General features: G+C 35.4%; 1 protein-coding gene across 5 annotated transcripts in view; it reads left to right on the top strand.

The window, feature by feature from the left end:
• Nucleotides 1–25,277, top strand: part of LOC150102522 (chloride channel CLIC-like protein 1) — a 66,501-nt gene extending 41,224 nt beyond the window's left edge. Inside the window, exons 3-4 of one of the 5 annotated variants that reach the window (XR_016548922.1) lie at nucleotides 2,230–2,794; nucleotides 24,872–25,277. The gene's annotated coding sequence lies outside the window, so the exon portion shown is untranslated. Of the gene's footprint in view, nucleotides 1–2,229; nucleotides 4,615–14,258; nucleotides 14,742–24,871 lie in introns of those variants that run through there. The other 4 variants (XM_090398937.1, XM_090398936.1, XM_090398934.1 and 1 more) reach the window with 4 other exon arrangements.
• Nucleotides 25,278–27,682: the final 2,405 nt, after the last annotated feature.

Below are 27,682 nucleotides of genomic sequence, written 5' to 3'. Positions count from 1 at the left end.
TCCTTCACATGTAAGCTTCTTTATATTCGCTCTAGAACATTTTGCTACCTTCATAATATTTATTTGTCTTCTTATCAAGAGTCTATGATGCTGACAAAACAGGTCTGTTTTACCATGCCACATCAGACTGTTCCCTGATCTATAAGCTTGCAATACTGTCATATTTAAAAAAAAAAAAAAAAAAAAAGCATTGGATAATGTTACCATTTTGTGCTGCTATGACATCGGGAAGTGACAAGCAGAAGCTGTTAGTTATTGGAAAAAAGTGCCAAGCCTCGATGCTTTAAAAGGCTTAGAATGAACAGCTTGCCAGTTCTGTATTATGCCAACAAGAATGCATGGATTACTTCTGTTATTTTTTCAGGAATGGCTAATGAGTTGGAATGCAGAATTGCAATGAAATTCAAGAAAAATTCTTCTGCTTCTGGACAACTGTGCAGCACATTCTCGATTAGATTGTTTGAAAAACATTCAACTTGATCTTCCTCCTAACACCACGTCCCCTAGTACAGCCACTGGATATGGGAATCATAAAAAATTTGAAGGCATTGTATTATGGAAGGTTGGTACACTCCATCCTTGAAGCAATTGAAGATCTACTGACAGCATCTTCAATGGCCAGAGAAATCAGTGCAAAGGTTACCATTTTACAGGCAGTACAATGTATTGCAGATAGTTGATGAGAAATAAGCAGCAAAACAATTCAAAACTGCTTTGCTCATTGTGGTTTTAAGAATTCAGACCAGGAAATGCCAGATATGACTGATAATGAAAATGAAATCATTTTGGAACTGCAACACATCAGAAATTATGAAGAATTTTTATGTATTGACAATAGCCTTCAATGTTACGATGAAAATGAAGATTGTGAGGATTCAATTGTTGAACAAATTGCAACAAAACACAGCCTGGAACACAAGGAAAATAATGAGGATGACACATGAACATCAGCGAATGACTAACTAGGAAGCCAGAGAATTTATTGCTGAATTACGACACTACTTTATACAAGAAGGCAGTCTTTTAACTGAATTAGATATAACTGCTGATTTTGTTCAGCTGCAGTCTAGAAAGGGACACTCCATAAATTTCTCCAAAATAATTGGTGGGGAAAATATGCTTCTTTGTTGATACCTATGCATAATTAACCTCTTTAGGGATACCGACACATATGTGCAAATTTAGAATTTTTAAAATAAAAACATGGTTATCAAAAGCATACCGAAAGTTTGTCTATTTTTAAACATTTTTAACTTTTTTGTGATATTTTAGCTTTTTCTATAAAACTTCACATAATTGGGGAAGCTGCTTAATTGGGACAAACTGTTCTAGTCCCAGTGTGTCCCAATTAACTGGAATCCACTGTATATAGTTTTCCTACTAAAAAAAATGATAAGTAGATTGAATTCTGAGTTCTTGTGATTATATTTTATTCAACAATAATGTGACTAATGAATCTATAATATTCACTAATTATCCCATGTACTAGTGTGTGTATATAGTATATTTCCTTGCTTGATCTCATCTCCTGAAAGCAAAATAAAAATAGCAGAATTGCTATGATTTAATTCTAAACAACTGTGTCCATTTCTCAAGATTTGTGTGATTTTGATATTTTCAAAATTGTAACTTCATTGCAACTTCATTTCTACAAATGAGTGTTTCTTAGTTTGTGGAAACCCAGAAATAATAATAATAAATAATGCTATTGCAAGTTTTAAAATTTGCATTCATAGGTATGAAAGTAAGTTATCTTTCTTTAGTCAGTTTCTTACTATGTAAGAGGAGTAATTTTTTACATAGCTTCTGTGCTAACTTAGTTTACCTTACCAAAGAAATATTTTCATGATGTTACTACTTCACTTCTGTAACTAACAAATAAGTCAGTTACTGTCAGTACATGGTGTTTAATTTTAATCCATAGAATTCCTTTTCATTTCTTTGTGCACTTCTTTACCATCATTTGTTTCATCCATTATTACAGTTTCAATTGGTTTGCTCAGCCAAGTGCCTGAAGTATCAGTTCCATTACTCTGCACCAAAATTTCCTCAAAATTTTTTCAACTATATTCCTTCCAACTCATTTATTTAATGATTAACTTGATCAATCAATTTAATTAATTGATCAATCAGTTAATGAAGCCACTATTTTTAAAAATAATGTTAACATGAAATAAAATTTCAGTCTTTTGGTAAGCTGGATTTAGTATTCTTCATTTTAATTTTTAGAGATAAATAACCTCTGGAAATATATCTGAGATTTTACTCAATACTTCATAAATGTCAATCTAGTAAAGGATCATAGAGGGAATGACAGAATTTCCACTAGGAACAAATATAAATTGGTGAGCAAACATGATGAAAAGTAACACTGCAACATCATTGCAGCTCATAAATGTATCTTCAGTCATTTGTAACAAAAGATATAATTATATGACCACTGAAGATTTCATGTTCTAGATACACATTCTAGAACATATTAGTATTTAATTTTTTTTCCCTGTTATTTGTTTTCCTGAAATCTCAAAGAAATTAGTTATCACGTGATCCATTATATATTAATGTTCAACATAGGAAATTTAGATTCTATTCGAGACTGACTGTATTAACTTTTAAATGAAGATGGTGATTTGCATTGTGAGAATTTTGTTTAAATTCTGTTTCAGTGATTTCTCAGTTATTTTGCTACATTGGAAAACTGATTTGCTGATCATTTAATTTAAAGTATGGTTAACAGGTCAAAGTCAAGGAGTTGGTTAATTTTCTAACTTACTCAAGGATTGGTTTACTAAAGGTGGGTTTTGGTTATTTAAAGATCAAATTATTATTATTAGTGTTGTTGTTGTACGTGCACATCCATGGAGTCCAAAGACTCATTTCAGAAGGCCCAAACTCTCCATACAATCTGCTTTACCACTTTTTGAACTCATTAACAAACAGTGTGCTAAAAATTGACTCTAGCAACCCTTTCCATTCATTCACAACTCTCCAAATGAAAAATCTAGTCCTCATGCCCTTACTAACCACACTTTTACTCACTTCAATAGATGACCTTTTGTTTCCTCCCTCTAGCCAAGTGCTGAAACATTTCGCCTGCATCAGTCCTATAAAACTCTAAGTAACTTTAATGTTTCTATCATATCCTCTCTTTTTCACCTATCAACAACTTCTGCAGCCTACACGCCCTCAATCTCTCCTTATAGGGAACATTACACAGACACCATCTTGGTTGCTCATCCCAGAATCCTCTACCACTTCCTCATGCCCAAGAAACCCAGAAGAACATACCTGAGCACAGTAATCCAGATGTGGACATATTGAGGCCTTATAATGAGGTCTCTACTTGTTAGTATGTTCTTCATAAGCTCAAGTGATCTTATGAGCAACCTTGGCGATATGTCCTCTAAATTTCAACTCTACTCCCCCCCCCCTCCAAATCCCTAGCCTCGGCTATTTCCTGTATATATATATTGCAATCATTGTGGTGCACCAACTTGTAATCTGTTTATCCCAAAATGCATAACTTTACATTTCTTCAGATTAAACTGATACCCATTGTCCATACTGACATAACTGGTCAGTATGTCCATACTGACAGTATTTAAATTATCCAGCAAGCTCTCCACATTGCCTTGATTCACTATTATTTTACTTAATTTTGCATCATCGATAATAACCTGAAAGAAAATTAATATTTTCTTTCAGGTTATTTCCTATATCATTTATGTACAAATTAAACAGTAGTGGTCCTAGCACTGAACTTTGCAGAACACCACTAGTCACCAGCTTTTGCCTGGATTCTGCTCCTCCTTATATCACTTTTTGATATCTGTTCAGCTGCCACCCTCTTATCCACATAACGAATGTCATATCCATCCCCCATTTGTGTAACCAAGTTTCATGTGGTATTCAATCAAGTGCCTTCGCAAAATCCAGCAGAATAATCACGTAGCCATTTTCTTTATCCAACTCAGCCGGCACTCTGTTATAAAAAAGTTACTAAGGCATGATGAACCCTTCACAAAACCATGTTGCCCCTAATAGAATATCATATTCTTATTCACCCATTCTTGAATTCTATTCTTTACCAATTTTTCCATTACTCTCACTGCCCACTCTTGAGATATTGATTGGTCTAAATTTTGCTACTTAGTCTTAGAACCTCTCTTATGAAAAGGAATTATTTTGCCCCTCTTTCCATTCCCTTGGAACTCTTCCAGAACTAAGATTTAAATTAAAGACCCTGATCAGAGGCATTGCCAGTTCTCTTGCACATTCCTGCAAAAAGTGAGCTGATATCCCATCTGATCCCACAAATAATGGAAAGATCATTAGAATTTCATTTGCACTAATTTAATTTAGGTATAGCAAGTTTGTAATATAATAAAAATTTCTAAACAATTTTTATAATATTGTTTAGAAATTTATTTTGTATATAACATTTCTCTGTATAATTAGATTATTTTCAAATGTATTACTACTACCAGATATTGTAAATAATGTACAAATTCTGTTGAATTATTATGCTTAGGTATTAGAACTTAATAGCACATAATTTGAACTTTATAATATTGTGATTATATAAAAACTTATTCAGTATGTAGTATTTCTTTTTTGTGCATTTAAATTTTTTCAGAAATGCTATGTTGTAAATAATGTAAATATTCCACTGAATCAATAAATAAAAGATATATAAATTTAATACTCCATATAAATATGAAATATTACTAGCAAAATGAGCAGCATACAATTTATCTTAAATTGTATACTGTGTGTATACTTAATTTCACTTTGCAGATTCTGTGGCTTTTTTTTTTTTTTTCACACACACAGGTCAAGAGAAGTTTGGAAAATTCTCATCATTTTTATATTAAATACTAAATTATTAGCATTCAGTGTGAGCTACATTGATGAAATGCCAAAAATTTTGATTTCTTCTAAATCAAGTCATTTAGAAGAAATGTTTTCATTTATTTATTATTTTATTTTTTTATTTGGGCATACATCATATTCTACTAAATTAGATTTGAAAGAGAACCACTGATGGTAATAATCGTGTCAGGTCTAATACAGGAACAAGAAAGAAAGAGTTTTATTTTATTAGTTTATTGAGTTTTTTAAATAGCTTTGTTGTCAGCACTTGAGCAGTTATGTGCATTATGTAATTTGATTTATGTATGTATATTTGGTGTATAAAAATTAGTGCATATTAGGAGAAGTAGAAGAAAATGAAATAATTTTTTTTTTTCATTTGTTTGCAGATTTGTTTTGCACACTCATTTACATGACTAAAGTATGCTACCTCTGCTCTCATCATACTATGAAAACTTAGTGTTCAGTCATTATTTATTTATTTTTTTTTATTATCCTCAAGCACTGATATGCTGCTGACCCATAGCACATAACCACTTTTTTTTTTTTTTCACAACACACCTACAGAAACTACAGACCAAGATATAACTTTTGATATACCATCACGGTATAGTATGTTTTTTTTTTTACTCAGATGCTACTAGAAAAAAATGTGTATGCTGGCTTGGCAACATAAAAACCTTATTACATAGACACTTACTACAAAAATGGTAGTAGCAATATGTTGACAAAATTTATAATAAATAATTCATCCGTGTATGAAATTCTAACTTTTATTATATATCTTTATAGAGATTTAGCATGATAGTACCATAAATAGGTGAAGAGCTAGGAGGAAAGACGATACATATTAAAAGATCTCTAACAGGAGATGTGCAATTGTTTGTTGATGATGTGAAGATAGGTAGGGTAATCAGGGATGCTACTGATATCCAGCACTTACAAAATTATTTGAATAGGTTGGAAATTTGAAATAGCTGTCAGCTTAATATTACTAAGTGTAAAGGTATGCACTTTGGCATGATGAGATTTCCAGTCACGTATTATATTAGTTAGGTTATGCTACAAGAAACTGATGAAGCTAGGGATCTTGATGTAATGGTAGATAGGAATTTGAAGTTCCAAGGTCACATAACAAAAATTGCTGTTGAAGCAAACCTTGACATGTAAGGATAAGGAAGTCATTTTGCCTCTTTATAAGGCTTTGATAAGATTGCACCTGAATTATTGTGAGCAGATTTGTTCTCCTGAGTTCTAAAGGGGATAAAGAAGCTGTGGAAAGGGTGCAAAGAAGAGTTACAAAAGTTATATTGGGATTATGGGATTTAGACTATGAGGACAGATTGCAAGTTTGTGAATTAGACTCTAGTTAGCAGGAGAAAGAGGAGTGATATGGTAGAGGTCTATAAACTTCTGAATGTGTGTTATAGGATATTGTCTGGTGAAATTTTTCATTATATGGAAGTTGAGGTTGCCTGGGAAAGTGTATGCTAAGTGCTTGGAAAGACGGTGCAGGAGCATAGTTGAGTCAAAGTTCCAGGAAGAACAATGTGGCTTTCGTCCTGGTAGAAGCACAACTGACCAAATCTTCACTTTAAGGCAAGTCTTTGAGAAATCTTGGGAATATGCCAAGAATGTCTACACATGTTTTGTGGACTTGGAGAAGGCATATGACCGGGTTCCTCAGGATAAACTTTGGCAAGTAGTACAGGAGTATAGAGTGGATGGTCAACTATTAGCTGCCATCAAGTCCCTGTATGAATGCCCAGAGTTTTGTGTCAGGGTAAACAGCACAAAGTCTGAACCTTTCACAGTCTCCATTGGCCTCCGCCAAGGGTGTGTTCTGTCACCCCTCTTTTCATAATATTTATGGATTGGATCGATAGGCACAGCCGAGGCAGTGAGTATGTCAGAATTGGAAAATGTAGCATTGGACGTCTGCTTTTTTTGCAGATGACCTAGTTCTGCTGAGCTCTTCCATAGATGACCTCCAGCGGACCCTGGATAAGTTTGTAGCTGTTTGTGCAGATGCCGGAATGAAGATCAGTGTGGCCAAAACTGAAACATTTGTGGTCTCAAGACAACCATCCCAGTGCACTCTAAATATAAGTGGAGTCCCTATGAGGCAGGTGGAGAAGTTTAAATTCCTTGGGTCCATATTCACGAATGATGGAAAATGGGACGTAGAGCTAGATACTCGAATTGGCTTAGCAATCTCAATATTGCGGGAGCTTGGCCATTCGGTAGTATTGAAGCGGGAGTTAAGCCAGAAGGCAAAGCTGGCTGTCTTCAATACAGTCTATGTTCCCACCCTCACCTATGGTCATGAGAGTTGGGTAATGACCAAAAGAATGCGGGCACGAATCCAAGCGGCTGAAATGAGGTTCCTTCGAGGGGGTTGTGGGGCTGACAAAACTCGACAGAGTCAGAAGCTCTGTAGTTCGGGAAACCCTCAATACTCAACCACTGCTTCTCCGTGTTGAGAGATCACAGTTACCTTGGTACGGGCACCTGGTCAGAATGCCACAAGAGAGGCTCCCTCAGCAGGCCCTCTTTGCCAAGCCAGAGGGTGGGAGGCCACGTGGAAGGTCAAGGACTCGCTGGATAGATTATATCCAAAACCTTGGGTGGACACATTTGGGAATCCCACCAGAACACCTGAGCTTGGTGGCAGAGGATCGTGACCATTGGAAGTTCCTCTTGCAGCCGTTGCCCCCACAACCCAATTAGGAAGAGTGGGCCTTGAAGATGTATGTGTGTATGTATGTATGGAAGTTGAGGTGAGAGGAACATTTGGGCATCTATGGAAGTGTGTTCATAGTCAAGAAAGGGGTAAGAACTAGGTTTTTCACTCACAAAGCAGTGAGTGTATGAGTGGAATAGTTTGCCTTTAGGAGTAGTAAGTGCATCTAGTGTGAATGAATTGAAGGGAAGGTATGACAACTGGTTTGGGTGATTTATAGCCTCCCTCAGTGAGTCCTTGACTCCCTGGAGGTCTCAGATAATAATATTAACATTCTATTAATATTATGCAAGTTGTACAATTTATGAAATACATATAAAGGGAAGTTGTAAAGTATAGTAGTAGTAGGAGTGAACAGAGAGCAAGAAAATTATTATAATCATTATCGCCAGACCGCCAGTTGGATTGAAAGACCAATTGTGGGATGTACTCACTATCAAATGCAGTGCCCAGCAAATCATGTTTCAAAGTCACTTGTTGTTTATTTTCTCATTACCTGCACCCAGGCAGTGAATTCCATTTGCTCAACACTTTCCAAGCAAAGTACCCTATCATTATCTTGTTTATGCTCTCCTTATACAACTTCCAGAAATGACCATCTCCTTCCACTCCATGAAATATCTGAAGAGATATGAATATCTTCAGATGGAATGCAAGTTGGTAATAGGTTTGTACTAGCTTTATTCTAGTACAAACCTATTACCAACTTGCACATTCGTCTCCTCTTCCTATCCATCAGAACTCCACATATGGCATTTCCTGAATATGTCTTCATATCTAACATTTCAGAGACCTGACATTTTTTTTTGTACTGTTATAGAAAAGATTAGATAAGAATGGATTACTCTTTCCACAATTTCTTCAGTTCCTCTAAAACTAGGTGATTAGATCTATATAAAGTAGGCCAAATGCAGCATAAAACAAGGTTCTAAGCCAGTGTTTCTGAACCTTTTTTGGATCATGCCTCACCTCAATGTCTCAAAGATCTTGATGCCCCACCTCAACATCTCAAAGATTTTGATGCCCCCCCCAGCATAATAGTCAGCCAAGTTCTGAAAAAGTATAATATAAATATGTACATGTACATTTTAGTTAAGGGATATTACATCCCATATTGTTTCATAGCTGAATAAGAAATTCAGAGTTTCATGCCGAATATAGTAAATATATAAAGTTCAGCGAGTCCAAGCGTAAGCAAATACCTGGATAGTGTTACAACTGACCCTTTAGGGAGTGCAACACTGGTAAGGGTGAAGCAAGCTCCGATCACTATTCTTGATATTTCCCCATAATGTGAAACCCAGCCCCTAGGAGCTGTATTACTGTTCTACATTATGAGTGAGAGAAGGTCACTACCCAGACCAGTTTTAACCTTTATTGAGGTCTCATCAGTGAGTAGGTAGACCTAGAAATACCAAGTTTGTAGCAAAACAGAACTTACATATATCCTACTATGAGAATTGCCAAGAAGGTGTCCTAATAAATTATTAATTATATGAAGAGCCAAAGGCTTCAATTCGGCGACATAAACTTATTTAAGTTAGGGGATATTACATCCCATATTGTTTCATAGCTGAATACGAAACTCTTTGAGTTTCTTATTCGGCTATGTACGTGTACATTTTCTAATTGCCCCCCCCCCTCCCCCCAAAAAAAAAAAATTCGAATTCTCCCTCTATGGACAATTTTAATATTTTTGTTGGAGGGGGGGGGGGGGGGGAGATTAGAAAATTGCTTTATAATTATCAAGCTATAATTATAAAGCAATATAATTATAACTTGATGATTATATCTGGAAAAGGCATATGACAAGGTGTCAATGGGGCATTATATCAAGCAACTTAGTCTTTATTTGAGTTGTAAGTCAGCAGTTAGAATTGAAAGAAGTACAGGAAGATGGTTTAATGTTAAAACTAGTGTGAGACAAGGATGGACATTATCCCCTCTGTTATTCATTATCTATATGGATCACATTATGAAGGAAAGTGGTATTAAACATGATATCAGAATTGGAGATGTTAATGTCAGCTCTTTGCTTTATGCGGGCGATGTTATACTTCTAAATAAATCTGCTACAAGCCTTCAAGATTCTCTGACTAAATTGAATAACTGTTGTAATAGATATGGCATGAAGGTCAGCAATAAAAAGATAAAGACAATGAAAATAGGCAGAATCATTGAAAATGTCAACTGTGTTGTGAACGGAGAACCTTTTGAACAAGTAAAACATTTCAGCTACTTACACACGATTTTTAGTGAAGATGGTAAATTAAATATAGAAATAGACAACAGAATCAGCCAAGCTGGTATGGTAGGAAGTCAATTGAATAAATCCATATGGAATAAGAGAGAAATTAGTTGGAACACTAAATTAGCTGTATACAAGACAGTGTTCAAACCAGTTTTAACTTATAGATCTGAGAGCTGGATCAGAAGTAAAACACTTGACCAAAGACTAGAGACCGCAGATATGAGAGTCCTGAGAAAGATTAGAGGCATGAACAGATGGCATCAATGACAATATCATATTAAAAACGAGGATATTAGGAAAGAACTTGACATCATCACCATCCAGGAATGCGTTAGCAGAGCTAATCTCAAGTGGTATGGTCACTTAAACCAAAGGGGGGAGGAAAGATTAGCAAAACAAGTGTTCTCTGCCAGGTTGGCAGGAAAACGACCCAGAGGAAGACCAAGATATAGGTGGATTGATACGGTACAACGTGCCTTAGATGATAGAAATATAAGATCTGATAATGTTGGAGTCTTGACAAGTAACAGACTGATTTGGAGGAAAATTGTAGATAGGAAGTTAGTAATGATGTAAATTTTTCATGTAGTACTATCATATCCTGTACACCCCTTGAGGGTACATGTCAGGAATTTGATGATGATGATGATTATGTAAATTTTTGATAAAAATCTATTATAAGAGAAATACATTAGGTTTATTTGGCTGTAACAGAATAATAATGAAATTTATCATTTGGAAATACTGTGTTGCTGTGTTGCACATTTTTCTTTCATCTGTCAGCTCCTTCCAACAGAAAATAAAATTCACTTTGGTAGTGGAAAATAAAGGGAAACTACCTCTCCTAGATGTTTTAACTTTTAAAAAAGCTGAAGAAGGTTTTCTCTCTTAGCATATACCAGAAGCTCACTTATACAAGTTATCTCCACTCATCCTAATTGCATTATATATCACAAAAACTAAGTATTATACAAACACTCAAAAAATGGGTGATCTCTATCATAAGAGATGGGGGGGGGGGAAACTGAAGGGAAAATTAGTCTCTACTCCAACTACTTGTGTGCAACAGATATTAGATTATGTAAATTTCTATTCCTTACATTGGTAGACTTTTGCTCAAAATCATTAGTCTCCTCAAATCTCATGACAGAAGAGTGGCTTTCAAGCCCATTTTAACTTCATGCAGTTCACTTTGTTTGTCTAAAGACCACAATCCTTGCTTTGTCCATCCTGGGGTTTATAATATTTCATGTTCTTGCAGCCTTTCTTACATACATCTTACATAGAAAATTTTGGAAATTAGACAGAACATATTGGAGACGCTAATTTCACTTTTATATTGCAATTTTAATTGCAAAATGAAATAATCGACCATGGTTATTCATTGAAAAGCCACACAATGAGAATCAAGAATTGCTTCTGTGTGATATTCGGAAATTGCTCACTGGATATTGCTGCATGTCAGACTTTAGTTTTTCAGCCAACTGTCTTACACACACACACACACACACACTACTGAATAATAGCTAACCTGTGCCAGCTCCCACACTCCACATGGTTCCATTGCAACTTATATATTGTAATGGTCCATACATGTTCTGTGTTTTGGTATTGCTATAGTTCATTCTGGCCTTTTATTGTATTTTTGTTCATCTTAACCCAGAAGAAGCCATAAATATATATGGAAAAAATGTTTAGTTTTCATTTTTATATTGTTATGGCCAAATAAACCCAATATTTCTCTTTAAAACCATAACTTCTTTTTTTTTCTACACATGAATGTTCTCATCAATACCATACTACTGTAATAATATCTAGCTTTTAATTCTATGATGATATTATTTATTTATTTTTTAAGTCGGCAGACTGCACCTTTGTAATATCTTTTTCTTATCAGTCGTAATACCGAGTTTATCGTCGTTTCTTGAGCTAGTTCTTCATGCACAAAACTTGCATGAAGAACTAGCTCAAGATTATTCTTAATCTTGAGCTAGTTCAAGATTAAGAATAATCTTGAACTAGCTCAAGTATAATACTTGAAGGATTAAGAATAATACTTGAAGAATAATTATTCTTCGAGTATTATTCTTAATCCTTCCAGTCTATAGTTTTACTCCCCCTTTTCTCTCAAGGCCGTGAGTAAGCTATTTCATGTGCTCAAAGTGTAGACACAATTGTTTCTGGCTTGAACCAATTCCCTAAGCTACCTTGCTGCATTTCCCTTGTATTGATCCTTAAAAATTTATTTTTATTTTCGACTGCGCCATTAAGGATCGTGTAAAAGAATTGTTTATCTTTCCTTTACATGCAAGGGAAACATTTAGCTAAGCACGAGAAATATCTCTTAAATTAACTAATTCAAGCAACTCCTAATTCTTAATATCAGTCAGTCATGGCTATAACTATTCTTTGGTCACACAGGTTCTATATTTTTATTAGACAGTGCATTGGTACGGCAAGATCAGGCAGGCTATTAACAAAACTAACATGTTTATTCATTCTAAGACAAATTAATTACAAAATTTAAGCTGAACATATCAATGCACATAACTATGTCTAATTCTCCATACGATCATTCAAGCATTTTTGCTTAAGCTTCAAGACAAAGACATTAAATTTTCACATAATTTTTCAGACATGTGGATAGACTTAAACACACTTTATCTTTACTCACACTATAAACAGGAAAAAGTTAAAGCATTTTAACCACATTCAATTTCTTTGCATTACACAACATTAGCAAATTCCTTAAAACTCTATATAATACTTATTCCCATTCAAACAGAAGTGTGGCTTTCCGACTTCTCTAATACTTTCTTTGTTAATCGACAATAGAACCGGCATTTGTCGCTTAATCTTCACAATCTAGGAATTAACATAAAATTTCTTACAATCTTGCCAACTCATTACGTATAGTCCTATACCCTAAAGGTATACAGGCACGTTCCGCTTCTTTCAAAATAGGAATTTCCGATCTGCTCTAGGTTATGGCAGCAATACTACAGCACACACATAGATCATCGAAGAATCATACGGTAGGACATCTCGAAAAGACCGTCTCCACTGCTATCTAACTTCCCATCTTCGTCGGAACTGCATGCTCAAAGGAGCGTGACTCTCCCTGTCCTTCAAAAGGCTTGGCACTGGAAACAACTTTGAAGCAACAGCCCTTTTGGCCTCTCAATTTCTGCATTTTATCTCCCTCTCCCGACCTTAGTCCTACAAATTAAGTCCCCCGAATCTACTGGAGGGTTTTCCTCCATCACCCACAGTATAGTTGAGTTTTTGCAGGAAAACTCTTAATCCAGTGACCTTCGCTATTTTCGCTAGCCTTAGGTCTATTTGTCTGATCCTGTCTGAACTTATTTTTTTGTTTTTTTTTTGTTTTTACATTTCTAGTGGTTCTTACAAAAAAATATTCTAACAGTTTGTTACCAGATTGAATGCAGTACATTCCTTAGTTATATACACAGAATTCCTTCACTTTCCAAATTTTAAAATCTTATACTCACAACATTGAATTGGTCAAATCTTTATGAAGAGCCACACTGTCCTTTTCATTCTGCACTGGGCTCTCCCAGTTTTGCATCTTTTGCAAACCCATATATGCAATACCCATTTAAACTACTAATATTATCTTTGACATTAAGATATAACAGTAATGAATTTAAAATAAACTGTTGACTTTCTTGTTCTAAGAAACTGCTTCCCTATATGCAATTACTCATAGCTATTAAACAGCCAGTCTCTTATCTCCCTTACTAATCTGGTTTGCCACCCTGGTGTGAAAGTTTTAAACTATTAAATAGTAATAATTACATCCTGATCATCGATTGTGGCTTTTGTAAAAATAAGACTGCCAGTGGTATCAGATTTATATACTGAAATCTAAGCACACAAGTAAGATCCTGGATACATGCATTTTGCTATCTATTCTCAAAATTCTATCTTAACTTCAATAATTAAATAGTCTTCACACCTCTATTTACAAAAATGAAAATAAGTTTAATAATAATAAAATTCACTGAAAAATAAACATACAATATCCTGAACTTTATCCATGGTAACTCGTCTTAAAATCTAAAATGATAATTACTGTATATGTCGGCATATAGGATGACTGGCGTATAAGACCAGGCCTAAATTTTAGGCTATTTTTAGGTTTTAAGCTTATGTCAGTTGTATAAGATGATTTCCCAATTTCTTCTTTTTTGTATTAATGCAACGTTAGGTATTCTTGTTATATCTGTTATTTTTATATCTACCTTTTTTTTTATTATCATTATTTTTTTTTTTGCATAGCATATATTTAGTATTTATGCGAATTACTCTAATTAAAAGTGATTAGACCAAATTTTAATTATTAATTTTGCCTTTTTTTTAAAATTTTAGGATTATTAGAATTGTTATTATTTAAAATCATGGAACCAGCAACAAAACGAAGAAAGTATGAAGCTCGATTCAAAATAAAGGTAATTGAAATGGCAAAGCAAACCAATAACTGTGCTGCTGCAAGAAAGTTTGACATAACTGAGAAGGTGGTAAGAGAATGGAGGAAGAAAGAAGATATTTTAAAAAAATTGCCAAAGAAAAAATGTGCAGTGAGAATGGGGATCACCCAATGGCTGCAACTGGAAAATCACGTTGCAGAATGGTTATTCGAACAAAGGCAGAATGGTTATCTTATACCAGGTGGTTTTTAACTTCTATATTGCAACCACTAGATGTCTGTTTGAACAAACCATTTAAAGATCACATGCAAGAAGAATGGAATAATTGGATGTTGACTGGTGAAAATTCATTTACAAATGGTGGATCTATGTGCACTGCATCATTTGATATGTTGTGTAATTTTGTGATCAAAGCACGAAATAAAGTAAAAGTAGAGACTGTAATAAAATCATTTAAAAAGTGTGGTATCTCTAATCTTATGGATGGTACGGAAGATGAACTGTTGTGGGACACTGATGACGATGAAAACTAAATCAATTCACCGGATTTGAACTGGAATCCATATGATGATCATTTAAACAATGAATCTGAAGAACTACTTTCAACAGATGATGAAGAAAATTAACATGAAAATTGAGGTTAATAATTGTTTTTTAAGACTTACATCTATTGTAATATTTTAAATAAATTTATGTAACAAAAAATTAATCTGATTTGTTTATAAACACTGCCTATTTTCTTATATAACAATGTATTGTAACTAACTGAATGTTCATCCAAGAAATTAAGCTTCCCTTTTTATACTTGCCGTTTAAGACGACTCATGATTTCGAGGGGGTTTTCTGTAGTATTTGAGAGTCGTCTTATATGCCGACATATACAGTAACTAAATCACATCTTATCTAGCTTTTGGGCCAAAAATATACTAGCTAAAAACAACATTGTCTCTTAACTGCATCTGGACCTTTCTTGAAAGAAATATTTTGGCAGAAACAGATCTCCTAAAAGCCACTTTATCTTGGAAATAACTGTAGATTTCCTTTTCTTAGTTATAGATATGAAAAGTTCAGACTTAACAGTAAAATCTTCAAATTTGAATACTGTCTAGCATTTCTCCTTTAAATGCTAACTAGAGAGATCATGGTAAAACATTCTTTCTGTTTTCATTTTCAAGATTCAGAATCTTTTTGTTCTGTATGAAGGATTTCCAAGGAAAAGTTATCAAACTTAAAAATCATTATCCATGCTGTTCTCCAAAACAGCTGTTAAATCACTTTTCTAATGAAACCTTTTAATATGAAGGTGAGTTAGCTAATCTCATAAGGAGGCAATGGGGCATTTTTTTTCTCTCAAAAACTTGGGGTTTTCATCCTGCATACAGGCAAATTAGTTAAGAGGATGCGAACAATTTACAAACAAAAAATACTGTTGTTTGTAGTGATGAGGGTAGATGGTGTTGATGGTAGTGTGTACTTGGAGAATTAGTAGTACGGGAGACAATGAGATTTCTGTAGTGGAGTAGAATGCCCCTCTCACAATGAGTCCTTGGAGGTGTCACATAATATATGAGAAACTTCATTTATCAAATTCCGAAGTTCCTATAAATTTCTTCCACATCTGTTATTCCAATTACCTTTGTAACATAACAGTGAAATAACTTTCAAAATTCTTTCTTTCTGAAAGACTGCTTTCAGAAAGAAAGCAGTCTACTCATGGAACTTTATTCTCACTTGTTCCAAAAACACTTCTCTTTCTCTCTCTCATGAAGTGAGACAAGATGCTGCTATTTCATGTTATCTTCACAGAGCTTTGCTTCAAAGCAGTAAAAACTCAGTTTCAGTAAACTAAGTAAGTCTTTTTAGCTTATTCATTTTAAACATAGCTAAACATTCAACTATAATACTAATTTTGGATACAGTAAACAACAAGCAAATCTTACTACATTCACTTCATAAGAGAAGCAGATGAGCAAGTGAGCTGTTGATGGTGGTTGTTGGAACAGTTGATTTGGTTGAACATAAAGAGCGTGTAGGAAAGTGAAAGATAACAGTGTGGTGGGAAGGGTGGCTGGTGTGTTGCCTAGGTATTGTAAGTATGATAATAGTGAGTTAAGATGGAAAGCAGGCATCATGAATGGTATATGTTGGCAATGCTGTGTGAGGAGAAAGAAGTGAAGTTTGTGAATGTGTAGGATGCATTTAAGGGAAGAATGGAGAGGAAATGTACAGAAGTGACAGGTTTCATTTGAATGGATTTTGTGAGAGTCAGGCTATTGCTGCAAGAAGGAGCAATGAGTGATATAAGCAAGAGAGTAGAGGAAGAGATGAAGCAAAAGATCAGAAGAGAGGAACTGTGATAAGACTGAAGTGATTGTAAATGAGAATAGTAGTACTGTGTGATAATGATAGAATGAGAATGCAAGATGGACAAGGAAATGGGAATCAGGGTGGACAAGGAGACACTATAAGGAGAGTGGATTTTGGAAGTAGCAGTAAATGTGTATATGAGGATGATCAGTATGGGAATTGAATGTATGGGATGTAGCTGAGTCTGAAGAGGTAGATAGGGTAAGTGTGATAAAGCCAATTGGGAATGGTTAGGTGTATGGCAATCACAACCTACAAGTGGCATGGACAGGACTGGTTATAGACCTAGAAGTGAATTGCTGTGTCTATTTACAAATGCCAGGAACATCAGAAATAACTGAGATGAAATGGATTCGTTGAGTTTATTCATTCAAAAATTGTTGGAATAAGTGGAACATGGTTAGATAAGGATGATATCCTGAGTGGAATAGAAATGAAAGGGTATGATGTTTTCTGTAAAGATAGAAAGGACAAAAACGGAAGGGGGAATACTTTATATGATAGCAGATGAATTATTTGCACACAAAGTGGAGATAAAAGATGTAAATAATCAATAGTGGCAATGGTTTCGAGTCAGTATGGGGTGATGTGGAGGTTGACAGAAAGAGATATTTAGTCAGATGCTGCTATAGGCCAGAGAATGTGCAGGATAGTGATGAAGAAATATATAAGCATCTTCAGTTAGTGGACAGCGGAAAGGTGATCATTATGGGTGATTTTACTTCCATAATTAAATGGAGGTAAAATCACCCATAAATAAATGCTATATCCTCATTCTAAATGGATTGGAATGAGGATATAGCATTTGAGATGAAAGAAAATGAATTTCTTGAGTTCTTGAGAGACAGCTATCTCAAGCAGTATGTAAAGGATGGCTCATTCACATCCTCATCAGAGGAGCTGAATGAGTGGGGTTGGTGGGATCAGGAAGTGATCACCTGGGTTGCGGCTAGCTGTGTGAGGAAAGGATATATGTAGAATTACAAGGATGGTGATTATGAGACAGCTTGGAGCTAAAGCATGGAATGAGGTGTTAAGCAGCAGGGAGATAAACACTGCTTGGGAAGTGACCAAAAGATACTGAACATTAATGTGCAAATGTATTCAGAAGGTTAAATGACTGATTAAATAAAGTAGGTTTAAAATGAAGAAGGTAACTCGGTAAGAACAACTGAGTTACCAACTCAGTTGGTAAGAACAGCAAAACTACGGTATGAGAAAAAATTAACAAATCAAGCCAAGAAAAACCCTGAAGTTTTCAGATATGTGGCAAGTAAGGAAAAATGATTACGATAAGATGATGAAAATGGTAACTGCTCCACACAGTTGAGGTATTAAGTGAACAATCTATAAAGGCGTTTCATCCTCATGAGGATGAAATCATGACAAACTGAAGTATAGAGGACATAGGAGAGGATGACTTAATTGTAAGCAGGAGATATATAAGAAAATAAATAAGCTTGCTATCAATAAGGTGATGGCATATCACCACATGTCTTAAGGCAGTGTTTCTCAAAGTGTGGTATGCATACCCCTGGGATACTCTGCAATTTTTGGCTATGCATAATTAAAGGAGTCGTATTTTTCAACAAATAGTGCAATTAGAGTCAACCTGGATAAAAACGGCACAAACTAATGAATCACCCCCCCCTCTCCAACAGAGTATAGACTCAAGCAAAACTATATGTTGCTGGTGGAACATATGGTTTTGCTTGACACCATCCCGTCGTGAGCATCTTAAAACTAAGAAATATATATTGAATGTGTTTCAGATATGGAATTAGGTTGAAGGGAATTAGCAACTCAACTGTTGAAATGCTAATTTGTCTTTGGTTCGCGCGATCTTTTTTTTAATACCGCACCAATCATATGCCTTCGCTGCTCTACGTATCTCAACTCTTGTAAATTACTAGTAATTTTTGCTTCAAATAATGGGAAAGAAGATGATGCTATTTGGGTAGATGACTTTGGCGATGCACACAAAGAAACTGTTCTCGATGCCAAAAGTAGCGATAGCGAGTAGGAGCTTCTTGGTAAGTCGCACCATTTTCAGTTTTTTTCTGAAAACTTTAGTTTCCGAAAATCCCCGCACATATCTCGCAACACGATTTTTTATCTTTTATTTTGGAAAAAAGTGAGAGTTATATTCGAGTAAATACGGTAATTTTTTTAGCTTTCAAATTCTTACGTATGGATCATTGGTTAAAGATTGGATTTATAAAACCCCCAAAAGAGAGCAATACAGCAAATACAAGTAGCTGTAAGCAAGAAGAAAACGTTGATATTGCATCTGGATCAAATGAAATTGATAAGGATGTGTCGTCTGACATCTCTAGAGAACCAACTAGGAAGAAGATGAAAAATCTTCGTAAGTACGAGGTGGTATAAAAAAGTTTCGACACTAGGTTTGTAACATGGCAACAGATGGCATGCACGCACAGTCACAGGGAGCACCTACCTTAATAAGTCAGTGTGCCAAAAGACATCGTCCTGTGTACGTTAGGAGCTGTGCAACTGATGCTTTTCTGACCGCCTGCATTACCCCATCTGCGATTTCATCATGGACAGCGAGTTAGAACAAAGAGCAAACGTGAAATTCGAGTATCAGTACCAGTGACGAAACTTGGGTGTATGGGAACGACCCTGAGACGAAGCAAAAAAAAAAAGTCTTCACAGTGGAAGAGCCCATCTTCACGACCGAAAAAGATGAGGCAGGTCCGCAGCTCGACCAAGTGCACGCTCATCGTCTTTTTTTGACATTCGCGGCATTGTGCATCGAGAATTAGTAATCAGGGGCCAGATCGTCAATAGTGATTTCTAGTGCCAGGTTTTAAGGCGTCTGAGGGAGGACATTCGGCGAAAGCCCCAGATCTGTGGCCCGCGAAAAACTGGATGCTCCATGACAATGCACCCTGTCACCGAGCTCTCTTCACACGTGAGTTTCTCGTCAGAAACAACATGATCTCACTTCCGCACCCACCCTACTCGCCAGATTTGGCTCCTGCAGACTTCGCCCTCTTCCCAAAGATGATGATCCAGCTCAAAGGTCACCGTTTTGACACCATTGCGGAGATCCATCGCGAATCAGAAGGTGCTTGACATGCTTCAAAAAGAAGACTTCCAGGACACATTCCAGAAGTGGCAAGAATGCTGGGAGTGCTGTATTGATATGCAAGGGGACTATTTTGAAGGTGATAGTGTGTAAACGTAGATAAATAAAGTAATTTCTCATAAACAGAGCTAGTCTCAAAACTTTTTGATACCACTTCGTATGGTATGAATTACTTGAAATATGGATTTTCATGGATGGGAAATGAAGAGGAACCTATTCCAAATTTTGTTCTATTAAAAATAAATCATATTTGTTGTTTACATGAACATATAAATTCAAATAAAATAGACATTTACAATGAAATATATTTTATTTGTTATTATTTTGATAAGGGCTTGGTAATGAAAATTTAAGAAGGCGGGTATGCGGGTATCTGAAGTTTGAGAAATAAGCCTTAAGGGAATGTTCCAGAAGATTGGCGGTAGCATTGGCATGCCTGTTTAATAAGTTACAACAGTACAAGTTCCAAGAGAGTAAAAAGAAGGTAAAATTGTTCGATTGCATAAAGATGACGATAAGATAGCAGGAACGTTTCTCCCTGAAATTCGTATTTTTCCATCCCCCCATACAGGCAAATCAGCCACGAGAACACACAATTTACAGACAATATATATATATATATATATATATATACACACACACTAGTGGAAGCACAGGGTTTAACCACCTTATCCTTGTGTTACAGTTGTGAAGTCCAAGAATACTTGGAAAGGTGGTGGGTGCTTAAGTGCCTGTTAGAACCACTGATAGGATATATGTACTACTGTGTGTGTGTGTATATATATATATATATATATATATATATATATATATATATAATTTAGGATAGAAACAGATGGAGAGAATTGGGAGACACCTATAGCAGAAGCGGCTATAAAAAAAGGTTAAAAGAAAAATATTTACTAGTGGTGGTGGTGGCAGGCAATAAATGGTGCTGGGTTTTGATGGTAGTAGTGTGGTGTAGACGGAGGATTAATAAGGGAGATGGTGAGTTGTAGTGGAGTAGTGTGCCCTCCCATAATGATTCCCAGAACTCCTTGGAGATGTCATGTAATAATGATAATAATAAGGCTGTGACTACAAATTATAGATCAATCTGTATCCCTGATCACCTGTATTTACTCTCTTACTCCACTGGTATCTATACAACAGCCTGGAAATTGGTCTATATTCAACCCATACCCAAGCAAGACGAGTCACTGCATCCAACTGCTGCCCTATCTCACTCACCTCAGTCCTGTCTAAAGTAATGGAAAAAAATCATCGATTACCAACTCCTACACTACCTGAAGGCACCCACCTAATAAATGACTACCATTATGGATTTCATTGCTGCCGATTAACAGGAGATATGCTCACGTATGTCGCCCATCTCTGGACATGCCATGGAGAAGTTTGGCGAATCTAAAGTGGTTGCACTTGATATCTCCAGAGCATTTGACCAGGTCTGGCACAAAGGCTTACTAAGCAAACTACCATTGTTTGGTTCTGTCTCAGGACTTCTGTACTTGGATTGCCAGCTTTCTGTCTATTTGCACTCTGTCTGGTGGTGGATGGTTCTTTATTCTCTCACCATTCAACTAATGCTGGGGTTCCACAGGGTTCTGTCCTCTTACCAATTCTCTTTTTGCTTTATATCAATGACCTGCTGCAGTTGACCTCCAACTCAATACACAATTTTGCAGATTACAGCACGTTGCACTTCTCCCTTTAATTTGATAAACCTTACTCTATACACCTCAACCAACAGAACATCAACCACCACAACCCTCAATTCTGATCTCCAAGCCATCCTCCAGTGGGGTTCAGTTAACCTTGTCATTTTATATACTTGGTTTAATCCTTTATTCAAGTGTAAGCAAACAAGATTGCACCTGAACTATTATCAGGACTGGAGCAAGTTGTATAAAGAAGCTAATGACTTCGCATCACTTGCCGCAAAGCATATATCCTTGCAGACATGTATAATGGGATACTAAGGCAAGTGATGTGAAATCATACCACCTACCTTTACAACAAATTGCCCCAGTCCTGAAAATACTTCAGGGGCAAACTTTGTTTACTTACACTTGGATCATGGATTAAACCAAGTATATAATTTCTTGATATATTTAATTTATAGTATAACCAAGTGGAAAAACTTCTACCTACTTTCTCTAATCCATAGTATTTTAATAATTAATAATATGGTGTAACACCTTTTGGCAACTCATGAAAATATGACTTCTTCATTACTTCAACATTAGCATCACCTCTGAGTCTAGTTCCCACTGATGAAATCTCAAAGTTCGAAACTGGTCTGGGTAGTGACCCTTCCCATAATGCATAGGAAGGTGTTTGGCTTCAAGCGCATCTCCTTGCAGACATGTATAATGTCTGCAAGTTATTGTGTCAACCAATCCAATTGAATGTTGTCATGAGTTGAGAGATTACTATATCCAATAGCTTTATTGCAAACAGCTGTTACACATGTTTTCTGGAACTGAAAATTTGAAAGTGGATGTTAGGAAATAAAAGCTAATTGTTTTTTCTTTTGCTTGTGGATTATAGCATCTGTTGAGGTTGCAAAGTTTTTTAACAGTATATAGAGACATTTTTATTCTAGTCTACAGAAACAACAGACAGTTAAAAAATATCTATTCCTGAATAAAAATGAATATTCTGCGTGTATTATAAGATGTTGTTCTACAACAAAATACCAGCATATGTGAGACTGATAAGACAGAACCGCTGATACTTAAAAAAAAAAACTAATGAATTTAGGATTCCCGAAAGTGTGGATAATTCCGATAATGATCAGATATTATGTATACTTCCACAAATTACAATCGTAAACTTGATTGAGATATGTAATCTTACAACCTCGACCCTGGGAACGCTTTGTCTGTCTTAAAATTTTATTATAGGTTGGCCTGTTGCGGGGCAGCCATAGAACACTTGTTTTATTGCAGTAATAAAACACGTGTTCTCTGTTTTTGGTTCGTCTTTTTCTGATTTGTGAACAGTGACCGGTTAGTTTGCCCTCTGTCTAGTAAAGTACAGAGTGAAGTGTGAATTGTAAATTTATAGTGAAACAAATTTTTAAAAAAAATACATTTTTGAAAGGTATTTTACTTGTTAGTTTTATGATTTTTTTGCTTTTAAACTGAAATAATTTAATTTAGGATTAATTAATTATTTGTTTAGTAATCAAATATGCTGGTCAATTTTTTAATATATGAAATTGTGCTAAAAACTATTAATTTTGAATACCTTCCCCCCCCCCTCCAAGAATGAAAGATCATTAAAATTTATGCAAAATGAAAATAATGTATTTATAGTTTACATCGACAAATAATTACATGAAAAAAGCTAAAAGACGTTTATTGATGTAATAATTATTTAATTAAATCAATAATTATAAAAATTTATTGATGTAATTATTTGTCTTCAACCTACTCTCCCCCTCCCCTCCTGGAAAACATGACAGCACACCCAACCGAAATGATCACACGACGCCACTGATATATATATATATATATATATATATATATATATATATATATTAAAAGAAGCAATTATTGTGCAGTTCTCACAATACAATTGTACTAAAATCTGAAAATAGTAAATCGAAACAGAATATAAGTTTACACTAATTTATACGAACAAAATTCTCTAGCAGAACATCTGTATGCATGTACTGATGGTTTGTAATGGTGAGCGAAGCAGATGGCATAACTGCTCTCCAACTGACAGGTTGTACGTTTAATTTTTTCTGAATGCTTTTAGACTGGGGATGAATTTCATTGCTTGGAGAAAGACCACTGCCTTGCTTGAAAGAGTACTATGTGTAGTCTAGAGAGCATTGTTTCTCGAGTATGAAAAAATATTAAAATTTAATATTTAAAAAATTAAAGGAATCCTTTTGCCAAACCTTTTTAGTACCAGTCTACTAAAAGTTTACAACTTTTGTGGGTGGGAATAACGTAAAAAGAAAATGCTATCCAGTTCCATCTGTCCCAGTTTGTCAATGGCCTTTGCACTGGATAATGGGGATGTTTTATAAGCATCCCCATTCTTTGATAGTCCATACAGACCCCCCCTCCCCCCCACACACATAGAATTTGGTTATGAACCCAGTTCTGCATCCTGGTCAACAACCACAACTCCAAATACATAAATCACTCTGTAATTTTAAGCTGCAATCTTAGCACCTTCTTTCTGAAACAGACGTTTTACTCTCCTTCCATTCCCTGTGGGAAGGTTCTTGCTAAATAAACACATGAAATCTGCTATTACTGACTTCATTGGCCGAGTTAGTGGTTAGTGTATCTTCCCTCCAGCAAAGAAGCTGTGGGTTCGAATCTCACTAGAGGCATGATGTTTGTGATTGCTCTATGCTCTTTGTGGAAAGGCATCTGAGACTCGACCACTTTTCCTAGCAGAAAGTTTCACTCTCAAAACCCCCATACAGCGTCAAAATGATGTTACATGTGAACAACTAACTAATCTGCTATTAAAACATTGGAACATTTGCATCTCAAGTCATCTTTTTTATTTTTCTTACTTTTACTTATAATCACCTAATCTCAGATGACTGATCAGGATGTTCCTTAAATACCACCTATTCATTCCTTCACCATTCTATCTTCACTCAAGCTTTGTGTAATATTGTTTAACAGATGTAAAATTTTTGGCCTTAATATTGGAGGCTTCATCATCATTACAGTTGAATAATAGAACATAAAGTACAAATAATAGAAGAATTTTAAAAAAAATGGGTGGAGGAAGTTTATCCTTGGGTGAAGAAATTAAAGTTGAAATTTTCCTGATAGCACAAAAGGATATTGAGAGGCATCAGACATTTTATCAATACTTTCCCACATTCCTTTAACATAAGGAAGAGGAACATAAAGGAGTTCTTCCTGAGACATAGGTAGGGTGCCTAAAAACTATGCATTCGTAATATTGGACTCATCAAAATCATTTTTTTAAAATAATTTTATGTAATCCAGCTTTTATAATAAGTCCTCTGTAGAACATAAAGTATGAGCATGATTTAATAAGATCTTGATAGTCCCAATTTTTTTCACTAGGATGATGATACAATGCAGCATGAATATAACTGTCAATATAAGTATCCTGGAACACTGAGAAATGTAGCTATCCATTTGACGAAGAATCAGTAAATCCTGAAAGTCTAACTGGTTATTTTATCCTCCTCTAGAATGAACCGACTCCTAGGATGAGTCATTTATTTTAAAGATAAAAAGTTCTAAATCTGATGGAACAACAGGACTTAAAGGAATGCCTGGTTTTGTAGATCTTTGGAAGACTATGTAATCGAGGAGGATGTGCAGAAAAGATCTTGATTTTTTTTTTCTTTAACTCATGTCAACTGGTGATATTATCAATCATTTTATTATGTTGACATAACAAATTAATACGCTACGTAATTATACCGAAATAGACTTGCTTTTAACGTGTTTTTAAAATGTACGCCACAACAACACAGCTCATTACAACTCAGTTTGTTTTCTTTGTTGATTGTTCATTGAGAAGGATGAATTTATATAAATTATCTGTAAACAATAATTTAACATGGAAGACAAATAATAAAATTCACGAAAACAAAGTAGGTAGCAGTGGAGCGAGATTCTCTTTTCGCGATGCACCCAGTCACATTCCGCTCTTTGATTTAGCTTTGCAATATAATTTTATATTGTATTTTTTAAATTAAGGTATCAAAAATCATTTTAATTATGTAAAGTGTTTAGTCATTTAATTGCACTGAGCTAGTTCATGTTGTGAACTGTGAAAATGAGCTCAGGATAATTACTATATTACAATTGCGCACTTAAGGGTAGTAAGAGTTAATATCGAACGAAATGAATGCATCGGTTTGATTAAAAATTTATTTATTTGAAAAGTTAATTGCAATTTGTTTTAAATGCGTATATAATAATGAAACATGTTTTCAAATGAAGCGCGTGACTGTAATGCGTAATTAGGGTTAATTTTTATCGCTTAATGACTGAAACGAAAATTGGAAGAGTGTCGCGTCGTGGATCATGCAAAGAGTGGAATTATTATTTATGAGGGTACTCCATGCAGTCTCAAGACTCATCGCGGGAGATCCATATTATGCATAACATAATACATATCATATATCTTAAAACTTATCAAACATCTTAAATTTATTCACTGTTGGGACGCTCACAGTCACCTCTGACAAATCATTCCACTCATTCACCACTTCAAGTAAACCTAGTCTGCACACCCTTACTGACATTACTCTTAGTTTGCAAGTGTGACCCCTTGTTTCTCCTCTACTCCCCATGTATTGAAAATCTTTTGTGTCAGTCTTATAGAATCCCTTTAGTGATGTATAAGTTTCTGTCATATCCTCTGCCTGTCAGCTAAACTCTGTAACCAACACATCTTCAATGTGTCCTCATAGGGTACTTTCCACGAGCTTGGGCACTCGTCTCTGAATCCACTCCACCACCTCCCGGTCACCTAGAAACGTAGGTAACAGAATCATAGCTTATAAAGAGGGATAATAACTTCCCAATCTTATCTTAAACATCCAACTAATCCTCTGAGCTATTTTGTCAACTATTGCATTATTATTATTATTATTTTAACGGTGTCTCCATGGAGTCAAAACACTCGACGCGGGAGACCCGACATTGACGCACTAACCATTATTTACACAATACCTGTCATACCTCTCCTTAAATTCATTCACAGTTGAAGCATTCACAACCACCTGGCAAAGCATTCCACCCATTTACAACCCTCCAAGTAAAAAATCTAGTCCTAACACCCTTGTTAACCACACTCTTACACAGTCTCCAGGGATGGCCCCTCGTTCTCTCACTTGTGAAATTGCAAGTTATTCTATTAAGTAGTTTGTTTTATACAGCTGTGTGAAGCAAAAGTGTTGTCTGTACCACTTGAAATGGGTAAAATTGAGTATCATGGTCATAAAAATCTTTGTAAAAGAAGGTTGAACACCAAAAGAAATTCATTCGAAGTTCATAAAGGTTTATGGGCATTTCTCCTTCGTTTTCTACAATTAAGAAATGTGTTGCCTACTTTTACCATCTTTGAAGATGATCCACGTGAAGGACGTCCAAAAATAAAAACACCAGAAATCATTGATCAAGTGCATGATATGGTATTTGATGACCGGCGAGTCAAATTGCTGAGACTATAGGCATTTCAAAAGAATGTATCGGATATATTTTGCATGAAGAATTGCAAATGAAAAAGCTTTGTGCAAGATGGGTGCCGAGCTTGCTCACAGCTGATCAAAAACACACACGGAAATATCTGAACAGTGCTTGGAGCGATTTAACAAGAATAAAACTGATTTTAGCGTCGATGTATTACTATGGATGAGACTAGGATTGATTATTACACATCATAATCCAAACAGTGTTCGGAGCCGGTTGTTCAGCGGCAAAGAAGACAAAGTCAGTTCCATCAGCAGGAAAGGTCATGGCATCAGTGTTTTGGTATGCTAAAAGCATTTTGTTTATTAATTATCTTGGAAAGGGTAAATCAATAACCGGGGAATATTATTCCGATCTTTTAATCAGACTAGACGAAAAAATTCGTGAGAAAAGACCCGGTTTGCAGAAGAAAAAAAAATCATCTTTCATCAGGACAATGCACCTTCCCCAAAGGTGTTTTGGCAATGGGAAAAATAAGGGATCTGCACTATAAATTGTTGGAACATCCACCCGATTCCCCACATTTGGCTCCCTCTGACTTCTATCTCTTCCCAAAACTAAAATTGTTCCTCGCTAGTCAGCGTTTTTCTTCGAATGAAGAGGTGATTGCAGTTGTAGAGGAGTATTTTGCAGATCTGACTTAGAACCACTACAGCGACTGGATAA

The sequence above is a fragment of the Typopeltis vanoorti genome, chromosome 10 (assembly GCF_054136105.1).
Source record: "Typopeltis vanoorti isolate ZY-2024b chromosome 10, IOZ_Tvanoo_1.0, whole genome shotgun sequence".
NCBI lineage: Eukaryota > Metazoa > Arthropoda > Arachnida > Uropygi > Thelyphonidae > Typopeltis > Typopeltis vanoorti.
The sequence above is the reverse complement of the archived record's forward strand: the minus strand, read 5'-3'. Positions and strand labels throughout refer to the sequence as shown.